The sequence below is a fragment of the Heterodontus francisci genome, chromosome 42 (assembly GCF_036365525.1).
Source record: "Heterodontus francisci isolate sHetFra1 chromosome 42, sHetFra1.hap1, whole genome shotgun sequence".
NCBI classification, from domain to species: Eukaryota; Metazoa; Chordata; class Chondrichthyes; order Heterodontiformes; family Heterodontidae; genus Heterodontus; species Heterodontus francisci.
In genome coordinates, this window is record NC_090412.1 from 10378289 (window position 1) to 10399291 (window position 21003).

General features: G+C 46.2%; 1 protein-coding gene across 13 annotated transcripts in view; it reads right to left on the reverse strand.

Annotated features, from left to right (window-relative positions):
* Positions 1 to 21003, reverse strand: part of zmiz1a (zinc finger, MIZ-type containing 1a) — a 388755-nt gene that overhangs the window by 174943 nt on the left and 192809 nt on the right. The gene's annotated exons all lie outside the window — the stretch shown is intronic.

Consider the following 21003-nt stretch of genomic DNA (forward strand, 5'->3'; position numbering starts at 1 on the left):
ACAATTTGTGTTGCTACATTCAGAGGCACATGCTTCTGATTCAGCACCTGAGCCTCAATTTTCTCTTGTCGGTAGGAGTACAATATGCCCTGGGCAACTGAACATAGGAGCAGGAGTAGGCCATTGAGTCCAGACAGCCTGCTCCACCATTCAATATGATCATGGCTGATCATCCATTTCAATGCCTTTTTCCCACACTATCCCCATATCCCTTTATGTCATTGGTATTTAGAAATCTGTCAATCTCTGCTTTAAACATACTCAATGACTGAGCTTCCACAGCCCTTTGGGATAGCGAATTCCAAACCCTCTGAGTAAAGAAATTTCTCCTCATCTCGGTCCCACGTGGCTTCCTCTTTATTTTAATTGAGCAACAGTCAAGGAAATGATACAGCTCCTTTTATACTTTTAACTTATTCGAGACCAAATCCAAAATTAATTTGGTTGCAAGCTAACCCAAGTGGGTGTTTTTTCAAAAAAAAAATATAATTTTGTGTGTGATATAATTTTATTTATCACGCTGAGGGATGTTAATCCTCGGGAATGGAACTCTACCCATTTCAGGCTGTTGGTGTTGACACCAAACACTCCCACCATCAGGCACAGTACATTGAGGCATAATGTCCCCTCTACTCACCTCAGTTGTTCGATTTCCCACGCAACCCAGCCTGAGTGAGATTACCAATTGGCATTGAGTTAGAAATAGTATCATGCTGTAGGCCCATGCCCACAAGAACTGAACTGCGACTCCCTGAAATGCATATCACAACTGACCGGGGGTCGGGCAGGGGACATCCAGCCTAACTGTCTGGTCTGGATTTCATCCCAAGTCCCAAAGAAAGCCCAGTGTCTAATTCAATGCCCTGTCTGGTTCCCAAACGCAAATCGCTATAAATTTCACAGAATGAGCAGCCTGGGAACGAGCCATTCGGCCCAACTGGTCCAAGCTCGCTCAGCTCCTGATGATTAACCAGTCACCTATGCTAGAAAGTACACACCTGTGGACATGAGCAGGTGCAGCTGTGATTCTTCCCACACTGTAATAGCTAACATTGACATTGAAGGCTCGCACACAAAGTCCGCACATTTAGGTAAGGGATCAGTGTGAGGCCAGAACCCATGGACCTGCACCCCAAGTGAAACTCAGGAGAGTTGGGGAGACAAGAGGACGATAATGAGGAGGAAGTTAAGCTGATCCTGAAGAGTTTTTCCAAAATGGTTGAAAAAGCTATTGAAGGATCCCAACGTATGCCTGTGGTGATTGCAACAGCTACATTGAAAATTCAATGCTACAAAATTAGGTTAAAACAAGGAAGAGATGGGGAGGGTTGCTTCAGGTGAGAGACTTGTTTATTGGTTAATAGAAAAAAATCGTACAGCTCATTTAAAGTAATAAAACAGCCCAAAGCACAGGTTGGTTTTTTTTTACACAGATCAGTGTTGGTGGGTGAAGACTAGTTGATGGAAGCAAGTTTACAGGAGGCACCTGCAGGGAGAGAGGCAGCAAAGTAGACGGGTTTGGAAAGCACATTCTGGAGTCTGCTGCCAGACAGCGGTTAAAGGTGGAGTTGCAAAGGTGTTTAGTTTAGTTTAGAGATACAGCACTGAAACAGGCCCTTCGGCCCACCGAGTCTGTGCCGACCATCAACCACCCATTTATACTAATCCCATATCCCTACCACATCCCCACCTGTCCCTATATTTCCCTACCACCTACCTATACTAGGGGCAATTTATAATGGCCAATTAACCTATCAACCTGCAAGTCTTTGGCATGTGAGAGGAAACCGGAGCACCCGGAGGAAACCCACGCAGACACAGGGAGAACTTGCAAACTCCACACAGGCAGTACCCAGAATTGAACCCAGGTCGCTGGAGCTGTGAGGCTGCGGTGCTAACCACTGCACCGTTGGGACAGTTTTCAATGATGTAACAAGGCAGAATATAAATACAAAATGCATCATAAATCAATCTGGCTACTGCTTAAGAATGCCAGAGGAATACACTCCCACAATGTAAAACACAGAACTAGAACAATGAAGATAAAAGACAAATGGACCCATTGACCATTGCATAATCTCTGCATATTTCAAATGGTTTGCACAGCAGCTGTAAAAAGGCAATAACATCTTCCATCAGTTGCTGCTATATTAAATTTACAAAGCCGCTGCCTTTAATCCTGACCTATGGCTACAAAATTGCATTCAGTCACAATCTAAATCCAAATAGGTAAATCCGTAGCAATGATGAGGTGAACTTTATTCGGCCAACTCGAATCATTACTAAAACTGTCTGTGCAAACTAAAATAATTTTAAAACAAAGAGGGAAAATCAGTCATGAGAACTCAGAACCTAAACCATCTCTAATACATGTTCGGCCTCAATGTACTGAAAGTCACCCAGTGCTTGAATACATGGGCTCTGGTTCACTTCAGGAAACACCAAACGTTCTTAAGAGATGAAAATATTCAGGACCACAGGGTTAATACAAATGGGGGAGGAATTCCCTCCACTTTAACTCGCGCACAGAAAAGAAAATGTACCAGCCCCCTTTTGCACAGTCTAACCCACATGGTTTTCAAATTGGGGACCCCAGACCATAGCGAGCCCTTTGAGGGAATCTGCTGAGCCGTAAGATTGCTACATTTGTTGAATTACTAGCACATTATTTATATCTTTCTAACCCTTTTTATAAGCAATAACACAGTTTTCCTTCAGGCGGCTGATGCTATCTTTTGACGTTGGGGGAGTGGGATCCCTGGAAATGTATCAATATTTTCTGGCTGTCTTCCACAGAAACTTTCAAAAGCCATGGCCTAGCAGGATTTTGGATGAATGCATGGTTTTCAGCTCTACCTTCTTACCCCGAGGACAATTCAATTTGTTACCCACTCTATGAAGAAGTAGTCTTCCTGAAATCAGTCCTAAATAGGTCTTGCACCCCATTTAGCCAATGGCTCTGTTATCCTGATTTATTTTGAATTGATGGTCCATATTTACTTTATTCACACGAGGATATTTCACCAATTCTCCTTAAATTCGTTCATTCTTTTAGAGGAATATCTGCATATATTTTCAATTTAATTACCTTAGTGGCTATTACCCTTGTGTTGTTTTGGTCGCTGTGAGGCGACTATGGAGTGACCTCTCCATGGCGCATGCCTGGCCGGATGTATGGAGTTGCCCAAGCATCAAAACCCCCCTCTCGGCCTTCCGAGGGGGTCCAAAGGAGTGCAGAGCACAACGTTTGGCTGCCGGAAACTTGCCAAAGGTGACACATGACCGTCCTAGGGGTGCTGCTCTGGATTTTCTGTTAGGGTTTACTCCCTTAGCCTTGATCTCTCCCGAGACACCCACAAGGAAGTGGGGTTGTTAGCTCCTATCCCTGAGCAGGGGCCCCAACAAGTAAACAGTGCGATTTCATGGAGGGAGAGGGAAGGGGGGAGGGGATGTGAGGGGGAGGGGGTTTCGAGGGGGGAGGGTGTGGGGGGAGGAAGGGGGTGCAGGGATGCCAGGGGAGGGGTTGAGGGGAAGGGGGTGCGGAGGAGAAGGGGAGCAGGAAAGGGGGTGCATGGGGGGAGGGGGTGCAGGGGAGGGGGAGGGGTGCTAGAGAGGAGCTGGGAAGGGGGTGCGAGGGGGGAGGGGGCGCGGGTGGGGAAGGGGGAGAGGGAAGGTGGTGCGAGGGGGATAGGGGGGAAAGGTGGTGCGAGGGGGGAGGCATCTGGTAGGGGTCACGATCCTGGCAAAAGGGTCAGCCCACACCGTGCACAGCCTCCTTGATGTCGGCGTCCTCCAGGCTGATGCTGCGCTCGTGGTCGCCATCCAGCTCACGGTGGAGGTTCTGTCCCAGGTCCCAGCTGTGACGGTGGAAGGGCGACCGAGGCCGGATTGAGACCCTGAGCCTCGACAACCGCCTCATGGGCACTCGGGCCATCTGCTCCTCCCCGTCGAGCTCCCAGTAGACTGCAGAGACAAGAAGAAGCCACAACACTCAGCAACCATCCTGAGGGTCCAGGTCTGAGTTGTGGAATCACAGCAGCTCTAAACTCTGTAGCCTGCCTGCCTGACACTGGAACAGAATGCAGAAGTCCTCGAGGCGGCCAACATACCCAGCATATACATCCTACTGAGCCAGCAGCACTTGAGATGGCTTGACCATGTGAGTCGCATGGAAGATGGCAGGATCCCAAGGAAGCATTGTACAGCGAGCTCGTCACTGGTATCTGACCAGGCGTCCATGTCTCCGCTTTAAAGACATCTGCGGGTGCGACATGAAGTCCTGTGACATTGACCACAGGTTGTGGGAGTCAGTTGCCAGTGGTCGCCAGAGCTGGCGGACAGCCATAAAGGCAGGGCTAAAGAGTGGCGAGTCGAAGAGACTTAGCAGGAAAAAAGACAGAAGCGCAAGGAAAGAACCAACTTTCTAACAGCCCCGACAACCAATTTTATCTGCAGCGCCTGTGGAAGAGTCTGTCACTCTAGAATTGGCCTTTATAGCCACTCCAGGCGCTGCTTCACAAACCACTAACCACCTCTAGGCGCTTATCCATTGTCTCTCGAGACAAGGAGGTCAAAGAAGAAGTAGTATTACCCTTGTAACAGTAGCTCTCCCAAAAGCTGTGCGTGCAATGTGGCATAAGATGTGCTGCTAAACCCATACGGTTCAGGAAGTTCCAGTTTCTATTGCTAGTTTGTGCTGGTTTACCTCATCTTAATCTACAGAAAACAACACAGCCTCAGCAAGCAATGGCCAGGGAGAGGGAGTTAAACAAAATGCTCACAGTGCTCCAGCACCGATTCAGTAATCTCTGGAACGTGTTGATGGGTGGACATGGAATCAGTGGCATGCTACTCTGCAGCCTGCCCAGACTCAGTCTAAACTCAGACAGGAAAAGTCGTCACCTAGGAGAGTTAGCAGAGGATTAACGTGCCTATGGAATCCAACCTCAGCAACAGAAAAAGCCCTCAGGAGAGGAAGGGACAATTGGGAATTGAGAAAACATTGGCTCCATCAGTTCCACCGCTGTTGTTTGCTCTTTCAGCCACGGAGCACTTGATACTCTGGCCCTCTTTCTCCTCCAGGTTTCAGGACCCCACAGTGTTGCTACCTTTCAAAACTCTTCCATTCATCCGTGCCCTGCCCCCCCTCACTCAACCTTCTCCATTTTCCCTATTCCTTCATGCCCATTGTCCTCTCTCAATCTAAAGCACTTTGAGATGGTTTCATGTATGTGAGAAGTGTAAGTTATAAGAACATAAGAAATAGGAGCAGGAGTAGGCCACATGGGCCCTTTAGCCTGCTCCCCCATTCAATAAAGTCATGGCTGATCTAGTCTTGGCCTTAACTCCACTTTTCTGCCTGTTTCCCCATAATCCTGACTCCCCTATAGTTCAAGAGTCACCATTGTACTACACACAGCAGCTTGGGATTTAGAGCCTTGTGCATACAAATTCTCTCCACAGTTCAGTGTTTACATTTTTTTTTTGCATATTCGTTTGGGGGATGTGGGCATCGCTGGCTAGGCCAGCATTTATTGGCCATCCCTAATTGCCCTTGAGAAGGTGGTGCTTTCTAACCGCTGCAGTCCTTGGGGTGTAAGTACACCAACAGTGCTGTTAGGAAGGGAGTTCCAGGATCTTGACCCAGCGGCAGTGAAGGAACAGTGACGTAGTTCCAAGTCAGGATGGTGTGTGACTTGGAGGGGAACTTGCAGGTGATGGTGTTTCCATGTCCTTCTAGGTGGTAGAAGTCACGGGTTTGGAAGGTGCTGTCTAAGGAGCCTTGGTGAGTTGCTGCAGTACATCTTGTAGATAGTACACACTGCTGCCACTGTGCGTCTGTAGTAGAGAGAGTGATTGTTGAAGGTGGTGGATGGGGTGCCAATCAAGCGGGCTGCTGTGCCCTGGATGGTGTCGAGCTTCTTGAGTGTTTTGGAGCTCCACCCATCCAGGCAAGTGGAGAGTATTGCATCACACTCCTGACGTGCCTTGTAGATGGTGGACAGGCTTTGAGGAGACAGGAGATGAGTTACTCGCCACAAAATTCCCAGCCTCTGACCTGCTCTTGTAGCCACAGCATTTATGTAGCTGGTCCAGTTCAGCTCCTGGTCAATGGTGACCCCCAGGATGTTGATAGTGAGGGATTCAGCGATGGTAATGCCATTGAATGTCAAGATGAGATTCTCTCTTGTTTGAGATGGTCATTGCCTGGCATTTGTGTGGCATGAATGTTACTTGCCACTTATCAGCCCAAGCCTGGATGTTGTCCAAGTCTTGCTGCATATGGACGTGGGCTGCTTCAGTATTTGAGGAGTCGCGAATGCTGCTGACCATTGTACAATCATCAGTGAACATCCCCACTTCTGACCTTATGATGGAGGGAAGGTCATTGATGAAGCAGCTGAAAATGGTTGGGCCGAGGACACTACCCTGAGGAACTCCTGCAGTGATGTCCTGGGACTGAGATGGTTAACCTCCAACAACCACAACCATCTTCCTTTGTGCTAGGTAGACTCCAACCAGCAGAGAGTTTTCCCCCCGATTCCCATTGACTCCAGTTTTGCTAGGGTTCCTTAATGCCATACTCGGTCAAATGCTGCCTTGATGTCAAGAGCAGTCACTCCTACCTCACCTCTGGAATTCAGCTCGATTGTCCATGTTTGGACCAAGGCTGTAATGAGGTCAGGAGTTGAGTGGACCCGGCAGAACCCAAACTGAGCATCAGTGAGCAGGTTATTGCTGACCAAAGTGCCACTTGATAGCACTGTCGACAATCCGTTCCATCACTTTGCTGATGATCGGGAGTAGACTGATAGGGCGGTAATTGGCTGGGTTGGATTTGTCCTGCTTTTTGTGCACAGGACATACCTGGGCAATTTTCCACATTGTTGGGTAGATGCCTGTGTTGTAGCTGTACTGGAACAGCTTGGCTAGGGGTGCGGCTAGTTCTGGAGCTTAAGTCTTCAGTACTATTGCCAGGTTGTTTTCAGGTCCCATAGCCTTTGCAAAATCCAGTGCCTTCAGTCGTTTCTTGATATCATGTGGCGTGAATCGGATTGGCTGAAGACTGGCATCTGCGATGCAGGGGACCTCAGGAGGAGGCTGAGATGGACCATCCACTCGGCATTTCTGGCAAATCCTTGTCTTTTGCACTGATGTGCTGGGCTCCCCCATCGTTGAGGATGGGGATATTTGTCGAGCCTCCTCCTCCTGTCAGTTGTTTAATTGTTCACCACCATTCACGATTGGATGTAGCAGGACTGCAGAGCTTAGATTTGATCCGTTGGTTGTGGATCTCTTAGCCTTGTCTATCTATTGCACGCTGCTTCTGCTGTTTGCCAAGCAAGTAGCCCTGTTTTGTAGCTTCACCAGGCTCATTTTTAGGCTTGCCTGGCACTGCTCCTGACATGCCCTCCTGCACTCTTGGTTGAACCAGGGTTGGTCCCCCGGCTTGATGGTAATGATAGAGTGTGGGATATGCTGGGCCATGAAGTTACAGATTGTGGTTGAATACAATTCTGCTGCTGCTGATGGTCCATAGTGCCTCATGGATGCCCAGTTTTGAGTTGCTAGATCTGTTTGAAATCTATCCCATTTAGCACATTTAACACAACACGATGGAGAGTACCCTCAATGTGATGACGGGACTTTGTCTCCGCAAGGACTGTGTGGTGGTCACTCCTACCAATACTGTCCTGGGCAGATGCATCTGCGGCAGGTAGATTGATGACTAGGTCAAGCAAGTTTTTCCCTCTTGTTGGTTCCCTCACCACCTGCCGCAGACCCAGTCTAGCAGCTATGTCCTTTAGGACTCGGACAGCTCGGTCAGTAGTGGTGCTACTGAGTCACTCTTGGTAATGGACATTGAAATCTCCCATTTCCCCCCATTCTGTGCCCTTGCTACCCTCAGAGTTTCTTCCTATTGGTGCTCAACAGGGAGAAGGTGGGGCGGGGGGGGGGGTGCTAGGTGGTAATCAGCTGGAGGTTCCCTTGCCCATGTTTGACCTGTTGTCATGGGGTGCAGAGTCAATGTTGAGGACTCCCAGGGCAACCCCCTCCTGACTGTATACCGCTGTGCTGCTGCCTCTGGTGGGTCTGTCCTGTCGGTGGGACAGGACATACCCGGGGATGGTGATGGCAGTGTCTGGGACATTGTCAGGTATGATTCCGTGAGTATGACTGTGCCAGGCTATTGCTTAACTAGAGTGTGGGACAGCTCTCCCAATTTTGGCACAAGCCCCCAGATTCTAGTAAGGAGGACTTTGCAGAGTCGACAGGACTGGGTTTGCCGTTGTCATTTCTGGTGCCTAGGTCGATGCCAGGTGGTCTGTCCAGTTTCATTCCTTCTCTTAGACTTTGCAGCAGTTTGATACAACTGAATGGCTTGCTGGGCCATTTCAGAGGGCCTTTAAGAGTCAATCACATTGCTGTGGGGCTGTAGTCACATGTACATGTAGACCGGACAAGGACAGCGGATTTTCTCCCCTAAAGGACATTAGTGAACCAGAATTTTTTTTAAAAAACAACAAACTGACAATGATTTCAAAATCACCACTAACCTATTAATTCCAGACTCTTATTAATTGAACTCAAATTTCACCACCTACCATGGTAGGATTTGAACCCATGTCCCCAGAGCATTAGCCTGGGCTCTGGGTTACTATTCTAGTGACATTACCACTACGCCACCACCTCCCCATTTCTGAGGCAGTGAATAGATCGGAAACGTTGGTGAAGGAGATGACAGAAACAAATTGTTCTTCTTAAAAACATAATTATTCAAAAGCCCCTAAAACGTCCATGCAGTCTTTGCATAAAGAGAGCGCAATCGACTGAATTCCACCTCAACATGTTTGCTTTTGACTAAGAATAAAGCACAATGCAAACAATGACAGACTTTAAGGAACACTGCTTGTGCAAGTCCCACAATTGCAGTCATCTGAGATGGTCTGTGTTAAATGGGATAAAGCTCAGCTTTGTCTTTCATCCTATTAGAGGAGCACAATATTTAATCAGGCATTTCCGGAACCTTCCTAATGCCCACAACCCTACCCTCCAATTCCAGTCTCTCATGGCATAACAATAATACATTTTTTGGGGCAAAAAAATTATACACATGCTGAAACTGCTGGTTTTGGTTTAGCTTATCTGATGTACTCTCTTTTGGAAACAATGACAGCACACACAGAGAGATTGCACATCTCGCCAAGAATACCACATGTATTTTGAGTTAGTGATTTTGTAATTTACTGGCCTACATGCAGGCTAATGAAGTTCTAACCGAGATACACAGTAAAACAAGCTTTAGCACATTTACTTTTTAACTTGTAATTGAGAGTGTGCCCGAGTGGAAGTGGACTGTTTGTATGATAATGCTTTGACCACATTCACGGATCGCAGCTCCTTTCATTCCTGACCAAGCTTCAAATGTTGGTCTCATATATGGGGCAAAGGAGGGTAAATAGTGATGAGGTCCAGATCAGTCATGAAATCATTGAATGGCGGGCGGTACAGGCTCAACAGGCTGAAAACCTACTGCTGTTGCTATCTTCCAACATACTAAATGATTCCAAGAACCAAATTTGCCGAGTTGTCATTTTAATTGTGAATTGTGACATATTTGCATCAACCTACCTTTTCCCCACGATTACTACTGAAGTGTTGAGGTACCTTCATCTCATTCGTTGGACCTCCCTACCTTAACCTCTCCACCTCAGGTAACCTCCTCCAGATCCATTATTTGATCAACCTTTCAGATTTAATCTCTCCCTTCCAGGTTCTCCTCACAACAATCTGCGAAGTGCCTCTGATCATTTTCTCAAGGTGCTATCTTAATGTTTAGTTGTATCATGTCCGAGTTGTATAAAAACAGCACAGTGATTTCAGCGTTCACATTTTAACAGCTTTCCAGTAAAAGACTTCAGGTATTTCACTTATAATTAATCCAACATTTAAATACAAGGTGCTTTGCAGGTCTGTACAACATGGTCACTCTCACTTATGCCCACTGCTGATCATGTGGTATCCTGGTCAGGTCACAAGACATAACCTATTACCTCCTGTCCATCATGCATCATTTGTTAATGCGACAAACGTATCTCCAATTGGTTTCATAGCCGTACTCATTTAGGAATTAAAAAGGAAGTAGTAAATTGGAGCCCCAAACGAGATGAGCCCAGAGTTTAGGCTGATATTCCAGTGCAGTACAGAGAGTGCTGCATTGTCAGAGGTACTATCTTTAAGAGGATGCCAACAATCCCATCCCACTATTTGAAGACGACAATGCAGTTCTGCTGGGAGCCTGACCAGCATTCTTCCCTCAATCAACAGATTAATCGGTCAATCATCTCCCTGTTGTTTGTGGGATCCTTCTGTGCACAAAATGGCTGCTCTATCTGCTTACTTAACAACAATCACTAGATTTGGGACATGAACCTTCTCCAGCCATTGTCCATTTTTATCCTTCCTCTCCTTTAATGTTTCCTCCATTACAACAGTGACTACACTTCAAAAGGACTTCATTGGCTGTAAAGTGCTTTGAGACATGCTGCGGTTGTGAAAGGCGCTATATAAATGCAAGTCCGTCTTCTTTTCTGAAAGCACCGACTTACACTAGGGTTCCTGTGCTACCGTCTGGTGTCTCACCCAAGTGGCCATCATTCACGTCGAATATTAGTGAGTGCAGGTGGACAGGTTCACCATCATCACCAACCCCAATCCCATACTTATCTGACATCCCCTCTCCAACATGTCTATTTCCCAGTGAGGTACCTCAGCTGCTTTTGGCTTCTCTTCCACAGTTCAAGGTACCTGGAACTTAGAAGTCAGGTGAGAACAAGTTCCAACATAGGAACAGGAGTAGCCAATTTACACCATTCCACCATTCAATGAGGTCTTGGCTGACCTGTGACCGAGCTCTATACACGTCACCTTCCAGGTTCGAATAGCTTGTTGATACCGACTAGGAGAGACAGCATACACAGAAAGGCAGCTTAGTGCACGGTCGATGGAACAGTGCCTCAGCAGCAGTCAGCTCCTTCAGGATGAGGAGGGCAACAAGTGGACAGAGAAGTGGACTTACAAGAGAGTCAACGGCCACTGTACAGCCCAACGTGGCATTGTGACAAGCAAACTGCACTTGCTGCCACCTCGAGACGCAACACAGAGTTATTCTCCATACACTCTTCTTCTTCTTTCTTCTTTGGCCTCCTTATCTCGAGAGACAATGGGTAAGCGCCTGGAGGTGGTCAGTGGTTTGTGACGCAGCGCCTGGAGTGGCTATAAAGGCCAATTCTAGAGTGACAGGTTCTTCCACAGGTGCTGCAGAAAAAGTTGTTTGTCGGGGCTGTTACACAGTTGCCTCTCTCCTTGCGCCTCTGTCTTTTTTCCTGCCAACTGCTAAGTCTCTTCGACTCGCCACACTTTAGCCTCGCCTTTATGGCTGTCCGCCAGCTCTGGCGAACGCTGGCAACTGACTCCCACGACTTGTGATCAATGTCACAGGATTTCATGTCGCGTTTGCAGACGTCTTTAAAGCGGAGACATGGACGGCCAATGGGTCTGATGCCAGTGGCGAGCTCGCTGTACAATGTGTCTTTGGGGATCCTGCCATCTTCCAGGCGGCTCACATGGCCAAGCCATCTCAAGCGCCGCTGACTCAGTAGTGTGTATAAGCTGGGGATGTTGGCCGCCTCGAGGACTTCTGTGTTGGAGATACGGTCCTGCCATCTGATGCCAAGTATTCTCCGGAGGCAGCGAAGATGGAATGAATTGAGACGTCGCTCTTGGCTGACGTACGTTGTCCAGGCCTCGCTGCCATAGAGCAAGGTACTGAGGACACAGGCTTGATACACTCGGAGTTCTGTGTTCCGTGTCAGTGCGCCATTTTCCCACACTCTCTTGGCCAGTCTGGACAGAGCAGTGGAAGCCTTTCCCATGCGCTTGTTGATTTCTGCATCTAGAGACAGGTTACTGGTGATAGTTGAGCCTAGGTAGGTGAACTCTTGAACCACTTACAGAGCGTGGTCGCCAATATTGATGGATGGAGCTTTTCTGACGTCCTGTCCCATGATGTTCATTTTCTTGAGGCTGATGGTTAGGCCAAATTCATTGCAGGCAGCCGCAAACCTGTCGATGAGACTCTGCAGGCACTCTTCAGTGTGAGATGTTAAAGCAGCATCGTCAGCAAAGAGGAGTTCCCTGATGAGGACTTTCCGTACTTTGGACTTCGCTCTTGGACGGTCAAGGTTGAACAACCTGCCATCTGATCTTGTGTGGTGGAAAATTTCTTCTTCCGAGGACTTGAACGCATGTGAAAGCAGTAGAGAGAAGAAAATCCCAAAAAGTGTGGGTGCGAGAACACAGCCCTGTTTCACGCCACTCAGGATAGGAAAGGGGTCTGATGAGGAGCCACCATGTTGAATTGTGCCTTTCATATTGTCATGGAATAAGGTGATGATACTTAGTAGCTTTGGTAGGCATCCAATCTTTTCTAGTAGTCTGAAGAGACCACGTCTGCTGACGAGGTCAAAGGCTTTGGTGAGATCAATGAAAGCAATGGAGAGGGGCATCTGTTGTTCGCGGCATTTCTCCTGTATCTGACGAAGGGAGAACAGCATGTCAACGGTCGACCTCTCTGCACGAAAGCCACACTGTGCCTCAGGGTAGACGCGCTCGGCCAGCTTCTGGAGCCTGTTTAGAGCGACTCGAGCAAAGACTTTCCCCACTATGCTGAGCAGGGAGATTCCACGGTAGTTGTTGCAGTCACCTCGGTCACCTTTGTTTTTATGGAGGGTGATGATATTGGCATCGCGCATGTCCTGGGGTACTGCTCCCTCGTCCCAGCACAGGCATAGCATTTCATGTAGTGCTGAGAGTATAGCAGGCTTGGCACTCTTGATTATTTCAGGGGTAATGCTGTCCTTCCCAGGGGCTTTTCCGCTGGCTAGAGAATCAATGGCATCACTGAGTTCCGATTTGGTTGGCTGTACTACCTAGAACTGTACTCCAGGGAGAATGTTGTCACTGAGACTGCCCTCAATGCAGCCCAGCCTCTACCAGTCATGGATGAGCTGGACATACAGCCAATCCATACACTAGCGCCATGAGAAAAAGCGACACAGATCACCATTTTATCACTGCTACTGAACTGACATTAAATTTAATGTCCTTGAACGTCCACACAAATCACAATGTAAACAATGTAATCTGGTGAGGGATGCTGAATCCTGCAGAATTTACAGAATAAATGGCAACCTCCAAAAAGGTCCCCGAATTAACTGCACATGACCGAATGAAAGATTGTTTAATTAAAATTTAAACAGATTAATTAAATCTGTGAATATGTTCGGCACTGCTTCTTCCTGTCTTGCTCACAAATATTCTTGAAAGCACTTGTCATCTCACAAATGTTGGGAAGGCAGCATGATATGTGTAACAGCTTCCAGGAGTCTAAATGGTTGCCGTGGTGACTGGGCTATGATATCATCCACAGTGGCATAAAATAAAAATCAAAACCTACCAAAAACAGGCTAACCAGTCAATCCGCTCATTGCTGTTTGTGGAAGCTTGCTGTGCGCAGAATAGCTGCTGCATTAGCCTAGTTAACAGTCACTGCCCTTCAAAGTAATGCAGTGCACAGGCTGCATTTTGAGAGGTCACTGAGAGAGATGATAAGATGCTATATAAATGCTAGCCGTTATTCTTTAAGAACCACTTGGTGCCAGAAACTCAATGCATTAAGCTATCCTTTAATTCTTTACAGCATATGCTCCTTTGTCTCTTTGTTCCTAAACCTCTTCCCTCTGAGGTAACCCTGGAGTTCAAAGGAGGAAAATCAAGAGGAAAAAGTGGCAAATCTTCCACTACTATTTTGTACAAAATAGTATTTCAGGAAAAAAAAAGCATATCTTTCCCACAAACAACCAAAATCCACATTAAACCAGTCATCAAACTCATTGTGCGCGCACATGTATGTCTGTGCATAAACCGTGGTCTTACTCTGACCAACATTGCTGGATGTTAAACTCTGATCCAGAATGATTGTGACAGCCACACCATCGCAGGCTGCCCTGCTGTAGAGATGAGCAGGCTCGCACGCAAACATTCACATGGGTGAAAGCAGCTGTATCAGAGTTCTTCTCTGCAGTGATGCATGCATGGTTAATGGAATCTTAACAGCAATGTGATGTTTTTTGGAGGCTTCTCAAATCCCTGTAATTTTTCCCTCCCGGCTTCCCAGGTGTCGCACGCTACCTGCAGCCAGGAATCCAGGGAGTCTGTTTGTCTTGAGGTCTCTGCCAGTGTCCAGCTGAAGCAGTCACTAAGATGTGGGGAATAGCAGCCTAGCAATCACTCTCCCTCCCACATGTATACCCACTTCGTTTGGGTGCCTCCCACCCTTCCATCATGACAGAACCAGGGCTTAGACTGAAATTCAGGGATGCGGGCACTGCCAAATGTTTCCATGCCACCATGCTGCAATGCCACAGTGCCAGCTGTACAGCAAAATTCCAAAAACTCAGAATTAAAGCAGAAATTAAACTTGGAATTAACATTATGTCAATACTGTCTGTACCAAATAGGGATGGACTACCTTCACTCAGAAAATAAACAAAGAAAAATGATCTACATCTCATTGCACGCTGTTCACACTGAGACAGGCTGATGAGAAGGCGGGCAAGACTTCCACACGCAGACCCCTGCTGTTTTTAATTACAGATGAGAGCAGGCACACAAGATACCCTATGGGTCTTCATTTCAACAGTAAATTGAAAAGCGCAAAACAAAAATTAGTAAATAAAAAAAATCGTCTGTAATAAGATAAATATTGGAACACAGACCCAGTTACAGCTTTGTGCACCTTCAGAATCCTGCATGTTGCCAGCTGTGGCTCAATGGGTAGCAACTCTTGCCTCTGAGTCAGAAGGTTGTGGGTTCAAGTCCCCCTCCAGAGACTCGAGCACAACAATCTCAGCTGACACTGTACTGAGAAACTGCCACACTGGCAGAGGTGCTGTCCTTGCACTGAGATGGTAAACCAAGCACTTCCCCCTCCCTCTGCTCTCTCAGGTGGATGTAAAAGAGCCCATGGCACTGTTTTGAAGCAGCACAGGCAAGTTTGCCCCAGTATCCTGGCCAATATTTATCCTTTAACTACAACAGATTATCTGGTCATTATCACATTGCTGTTTGTGGGATCTTGCTGTGCACAAAACGGCTTCCAACATTACAATAGTTTGATATAGGTAACTGGCTGTAAAACACTTTGGGACATCTGATATTGTGGTAGGCACCATATAAATTCAAGTCCTTTCTTTGTTTACATATGGCACCGAAGGAGACCATTCAGTTCATCATGTCTGTGCTGGATTTTTGAAAGAACTATCTAATTGAGTCCCAATCCTCTGATCTTTCCCCATAACCCTGAAATTTTTTTTCCTAAGTATATATCTAATTCCCAAGAAAGCAATTTTCTCCTAATGTTGAAGTCTTGATATTTCTGGTCAATCCGCTAGACTCCAATACATGGAAATGCCACTGTATTTAATTTTAAAAGGAACTCTCCAATAAAATATTAGGCACAGTCAGAATTCAGCAATTCACACACACTCAACAACTCTGTCACCACAACAACAATCGCTCAGTAGGTGCACTGTAACACTGGTAGGAATCTCAGCAGCCAGTTCCCCAGTGGACAACAAACCTCACAAGCTGAAAAGAAACATGTAACACTTCGATAGAACAAGTCAATTAAATTTACTGTCAGTTCTTGGAAAACGCACTTGTTACTGTTCTGCAAACCTGCTCAACGAGTCATTCTCAAACACCTTTCAAGATGCCCATCTGGGCTTACCCCCTAACCATCATTTTAAAACAAACATTCACACGCTGTGGGTGTTGGTAGCAAGGCCAGCATTTATTGCCCATTTCTAGTTCTCCTGAGAACACAGTGGTGGACCACCTTCTTGAAACATTAGCAGTTTGATACAACTGAATAGCTTTGCCAGGCCACTCCAGAGGGCAGTTAAGAGTCAACTACATTGGCGTTAGGTCAGCGCAGGTAAGGACGACAGGCTTCCATTCCTAAAGGAAACCGGTGAAGCAGTTGGGCTTTTAACATTAATCTGATAATTTCATGGTCACTTTTACTGATACCAGTTATATTTTCATCTACAACTTTTGAAGAAGAAAGCAAACGTCTCTTAAAGGGACAACCCTCCAATATTTCAGTTGATAAATGTTTTTCCCGTTGTGGTCCTGAGCCAGGAAGATCCCAGGCTTGGTCCCCAATTTGAGCTGCTTTGGCTGCTCATTAAACCCATCAACCCTGGGTCAAGGAGGGAAGAAAAATACCAACCCAGATACCCAGTCTTCATGGCTGTACAATGATCCTTCCTGGAAAGAGCATGTGTGTGTACACATCAGGCACTTACAAACTGCATTTACATAGCGTCTTTAATGGGGTAAAATATCTCAAGGCGCTTCACAGGAACATCAGCAGATAAGATTTGATAAGGCGGCATCAGAATGGTTACCAGCACAGGAGGTCGTCATTCGGCCCATTGCGTCTGCGCCAGCTCTTTGCAAGAGCAACTCATCTAGGCCCACTCCTCCGCCTTTTCCCGTAGCCTGGCAAATTGTTTCTCCTCAGACAGTTATCCAATTCTCTTTTGAAAGTCACAACTGAATCTCCCTCCACCACACTCTCAAGCAGTGCATTCCAGATCCTAACCACGCGGTGCGTAAAAAAACTCTTCTGGTATGTCATTTCCTCCAGTCACCTTTGGTTCTTATTCGGACAGGTGACCAAAAGCTTGGTCAAAGAAGTAGGTTTTAGGGAGTGTCTTAAAGGAGGAGAGAGAAGTAGAGAGGTGGAGAGGTTTAGGAAGGGAATTCCAGAGCTTGGAGCGTAGGCAACTGAAGACATGGCTACCAATGGGGGAGTGATTAATGTGGGGGAAATGTGCAAAAGGTCAGAATTCGAGGAGTGCAGAGATCTTGGAGGGTTGTAGGAGGTTACAGAGAGTGGGGTGAGGCCATGAATGAGACTTTTAAAAAGGCAGTGTCTGAACCTGGCTCAGGGAATGCTGTGCCCACTGTGGGTTAATTGACCCTCGTGCCTCTGCTAGATGGGGAAAGCACTTGTGCTGAGTCAAAACCTGGTGCCATCAGGTAAGGAAGGGACGAAAATGCCAAGAAATAGTGAGATCATGGCATCATGAGGTCCTGCTATATGTGATCACGCCCTCCTGTTTCTCTGATACTGTGATTATCCCAAACCATAAACAGTGATTACAGTGAGAGATTGGCAGATCACGGATTACAAAGCTGAGAGGGAAACCTTTTAATTCAAAAGGCAGCTCATATTTCTGTGACAAGTGACAAGATGAATTAAATAGTATACACAGCAGACTTCATACCATGCAGCTTTTATACAGACAACACAGACTGCCTCACCATCATTGAAAAAGAAATACACAACAGACAAAGCTCCATGTTTGAGTAAAATTTGGAACAAATCATTTTTTGAGTCTAAGTACCAAAGTACGTACACTCCTTCTTTATAAATGCTTCACCTGGTGAAAGGTGGCAGCAGGCCCAAGGTAGTGGCACTGGTAGCTAGGCCCTGAATTTAGGAAACAGAAAAAGAGGGTCTATTGAGGCCTACTCCAGAAAAGATCTGCCTCCATACACTTGCCTTTGTTGTTTTGAACTCTACCAAGTCCGATAGAGCCAGGAGCTCTTCATCATTTTTGAGGTGCTTCTGCCCCTTCAGGCTTCCTTGTTACCTTTTGTAGTGCAGCACCACTTCAGTTACCTCTTCAGCACTGGTCGGCGCCCACTGGGAGCTTCCTCTACTTGCCATATGATCCCTAACCCAGGAAAATGGGTGGGAATCCCAGCCAGCTGCTACTCCCTCCCTAAGAGGAGAATGCTGCCCTACACATATTGAAGAGGTGGTGAACTGGCAGACCTCAGTGTTCACGTTTAAATGGTGCCAAGAGGTTGTTTTTAAACCTCAATTCGAGAGGGCACGCGAAGCCTCAGTTTAACGCTTCATCTGAAGGACGGCATCTCTAACAGAGCAGCGACCCGCTGGTACTGCAACGCAGCTGTCGATTTTCCCTCCATGCAGTTTTTTGAGCAGTCAGCCAGCTGCCCGATAGGGCTAGCAGGAGGCTGGACCCATTTTGAGGGTTGTTACGTCACACCCACCATTTCGGGACACTATTGCCCCATTTTTGCCTGGTGGGTGGGGTGAAGATCACCGGCATAACATGCTCAAGCCATGGATTGGGGCTCAGAGGCAAGAGTGCCACTGAGCCAAGCTGGCACTGCCAAGCTAAAGAAGGTCCAATGGTACAACATACATTCCCAGTGCTGAGCTACCTACCATTTCTGATTCTCCTGTTGATATATCAATGAGATTTTAATTATTCATATAGTTATCAATCCATTCAAATAAAGCTCTGTCACTGGAATTTCAGAAAAGCATGCCAGTTGGGCGAATTTATTGCACTTGTTTCACTTAAACTGTGAAGAACGCCTAAGTGAACAATTACAGACTTTATCTTAGTAATCTTGCGCTGTGGCTGAAGAGATCCGTTTGGCCTCCAGAACAATAGGGCAAAGTACAAGTGGTTGCAAGTTTATGACTGGGGGTGGGGGGACGGTGGTGGGAGCTATTTGAGATGTTGAATTAAGAGCTTCACAAGCATATTGGCACGTAATTAAAAGGAGGTTGGCTTAAGTTCTATTCGTTTTCTGTAACACTATTGATACCAATGCACTAAATTAGTCAAGTGACAACACTGACTAGGGATTATTATGAGACAGAAATACACTTTAAAGTCATATGAGAAGCCTCTCATCTCGCCAGAGATGACTAAAACACTACCATGAATATCCACAAAGTGGGGATTAACTCTGAAATTCACAGGCTCACTCCAGCTCTAAATAGAACGTGCATTCACAGTGCATCTTGCTGGTAGAAATGGATATTGATATAAATTAAAGCATGTGTTAAAAATTAATTGACCCAGCTATAGAAATAAGACCACGCTCCATGACCACAGTCTCCCTATTTGCTGCAGAGTTAGGGCACCCCCCACTAATTGTATTGTGTCCCCTAATTACAAGCAGCCGTCGAGAACAACGCTTATAACTAATGCTCACAATGGAAGCTCAATTATCTGCTATAATTTGTTCGCCTTAGCACATTGGTAGCACTTGCACTTCCAATTCACAAAGTCAGGAGTTCAAGCCCCACTCCAGAGATTTCAGCACATAATCTAGGCTGACACACCAGTACTGAGTGAGTGCTGCACTGTCGGAGGTGCCGTCTATCAGGTGAAACGTTAAACCGAGGCAGTGTTTGCCCTCTCAGCTGAATATAAAAGATCCCATGACACTATTTCGAAGAAGAGTGGGGGTTATTCTCCCTGGTGTCCTGGCCAATATTCATCCCTTAATCAATACCAGTGAAAGATTATCTGGTCATTTATATCTTACTGCCACGTTTGTACAACAGTAACTACATTTCAAAAGTATTCCCAAGACTGTGAAAGGTGTTAAATAAATGCACATTTATTCTTTCTTACAATGGAAGTCACTGTCCTGTTGGATAATGGAAGTTGGTGAACAATCAAGACTTCCCCAATGTTTGCTGTTGCAATTATGGCCCAGTAACAGGAATGAATACAAATATCTTAAATCACATTTAATCTTTCTTGGGTTGTGAGGGTGATTTAGATCAGGCAGGAGGTGGGTGGTGTTAACAGGGATCCTGCAGCGAGATGACATTTTACACAAGGCTTTGTCCTATGAGAATTCAGGAAGATACCAGTGAAAGCAAATCACTGGAGTGCAAATGTTCCTGCCCAACAGCGTGGACTTAACCAATTTGCCCAATCGATAGGACTGTTCTAGAGGTCAGCGCATAGGGGGTCGGGAGAATTTCTCAATGGTCAAAAGTAGTACGGCATCAATCTAATTCGGGTTTAGGCCAGAGTAAGATAACTTTTTAATTTGTTGCTTTTCTGAAAGCAGTGCCAAAAACTACCAGTTGTTGCACTCCACTGAAATGCAGGCAAGGATTTTATTTCTAAATTGCAGAAGACAAATATAAAAGCTTTAAAATTTAGTATGAATGAACTACAAGAACTTAAAAGATGAGATGTACTTCAACAATGGTTAAACAGTCACTGCAGAGCCAGGATGTGCTTTGTGTCAAGAGTGCCTTGGTATATTTTACAAGCTTTAGGAATTTATTATATGCAACTTTTTTTCTAACAATCATTTTATGTTACCCAACTTCAGGCCCGAGATTGGTAATATGCCTAAAGCAGGCTCAGTGTCACATGGAATACCTGGGAGTCAGTTAGAAGCACATCAGTAATCCTAGGGTCAAGATAATATTCGTGAGCTGCAGTAGCCTCCCCCGCGTGTACAGCAAACCCAAAACTGAATCACAGTCCGAAGCAGGGCCATTGAGTTATGCCAGCCACAGGTTGATGAGGGCCCTGAACCCACAGCAAGGGGATGGCCGCTTTAAGAACCTCCCCTTTAAAGAGAATTGCACATGGAGTGGGGGGAGGCTTTCCTCAGCCAGCTGAGCATAAAAAGGGAGATTAAAAGAAGTAGGCCCCTAAAGAGGCTGAGCGTTGAAGAAATAAAAGATGCACTCCAGGGTCTTACTCTGTGTTATGTGCCTTAAAAGCTGTTTGGAACTTGGATTGTTCAAGGATTACTTTTTGTAAGGAAAGAAGACTCCAAGATTGTAACAAGTCTCGTAATTCACATAGCAATGGTTCCATTCATGGTCTCCCATTGTGGCACACATGACTGGAATACAGTCAAAACCAAAGTTTTATTGATACCTATTCAGAACAAAACATTAAAATGCACATTTCAGACAGTTGCAAGATGAAATAATATACAAGGTTTTGGCATCAGTTCCAGAAGAAGACTGTAATTCCAATCTGTACCGCGTCACATTGAAAT